Below are 1768 nucleotides of genomic sequence, written 5' to 3'. Positions count from 1 at the left end.
AAACAAAATGCAACATTAAATGATTCAAAAGTAACTATATATATATATATATATATATATATATATATATATATATATATATATATATAGAGAGAGAGAGAGAGAGAGAGAGAGGGTTGTGTTATTGTGATAACTAAAAATAACATGAGAACTTGCGAACTAGGCATCGGCAGTTGAAAACTACACATCAGTAGTCATATGAACTTCAGAAACATATGAATCAACAATCATATGGATTCGGACGCATTCATGAACAGTCATATGGACTGCAAATGCAAATACGTGTGTATGCATCAGTAGTGTTTATATATGAACGTTTCTGCAAAAAAAATTGTCAAATCTTTTTTATCCTACATATGGGATAGACGTAGCATTTCGTTAATATTTATGGTTTTAATTTTTAAAAATGATGTTTGAATTAGTAGTTCTCAAGTTCTCACATTTTTTGTTCTCAAAAGAACTTACACACACACACACACACACACACACACATATATATATATATATATATACACACACACACACACACACACACTAATAAATGAATAATTTTAATCTCATTTTGTCACATGTCACTCTAATACAATTTCTCATGAATATTATGACATGTGTCATAGAGATATATTAGGCAAATCGTTATCACGATTATTGACGTTATGGTTTTAAATAATACATTTTAAACTTTTTATAAAAACATCTACTTTTTGTAATTATATGTTAAATTTGATTTTATAACTAACTTTAAAATTTTGGTATATCTCTTATTTAATAACTTATTTAAAATTATTTATTTAAAATATGTAACGCTCGATTTCGAATAGTTTCATTGTTCGGGGTCATGGCCCAATTATCATAAAGATTAGGGCCTTAGGGATAGATGATGTTGAACCTTTTTAGATGGATTTGGGGGGGGGGGTGTTACAGATTAAGTGATCCGAGTGTTCGATTGTGTTTCAGAGCCCAATGGTATAATTATAATTTGATAACTCGGTCGTTTATGAATTTTTGATTTTTGTTCAAAGTTCTTAGGCGAAGGCGAGTTGATAGAAGTGTAGGGTTTCTCATCACCTTTCCGTGTATATAAAGTTTGTTGGAAATGTACTTAAGGCGAATGAGTTATGGCCAATTGAAGATCATAAGAATTGTCACACCCCCAAACCTAGGGCCGTTCACTCTTCGGATAAAACCGAATTATCCAATTGGACAATTTGGATTGGACTATTTGGTTCGGTTATTCGGATTTTTGGATTGGTTTTCAACAAAACCGAATTATTATTTTGGATTTCAGATTGGTTTTGGTTTATAAAATCAGAACCGAATAGTCCAAGAAAACCAAATAAACATTTATAATTTATCTATTTATAATATATATCTATAGTTATTTATTAATTTTGTAATTTATTTTTTCAAATAGGTTCAAAACGTTTCATCCAATAAAAAAAACATTAATATACATTTTCTCTCGAAAGTTTTTATTTCTATAAAATATTTAACTATAATATATCTTTTTATTAGTTGTTTGTAAATTTCAAATCACAACTAAATAATTTGTTTCTGCTTCTTGTGTAAAGTTGGGCAATATTATAATTATATGTCGTTTTAAAATGTTTCAGTTTTTGTAAACCGAATTATAAAAACCGATCCAACCGAATTGTAATTGGTTCGGATCGGAGCGGATTTGAATTTAGTTTGGACTATTCGGATTCATGTTTTGAAAACCGAAATCAATTTGGATTCACTTGATTGGATCGGATCAAACTGATCCATC

Source organism: Lactuca sativa, chromosome 3 (assembly GCF_002870075.4).
Source record: "Lactuca sativa cultivar Salinas chromosome 3, Lsat_Salinas_v11, whole genome shotgun sequence".
NCBI lineage: Eukaryota > Viridiplantae > Streptophyta > Magnoliopsida > Asterales > Asteraceae > Lactuca > Lactuca sativa.
The sequence above is the reverse complement of the archived record's forward strand: the minus strand, read 5'-3'. Positions refer to the sequence as shown.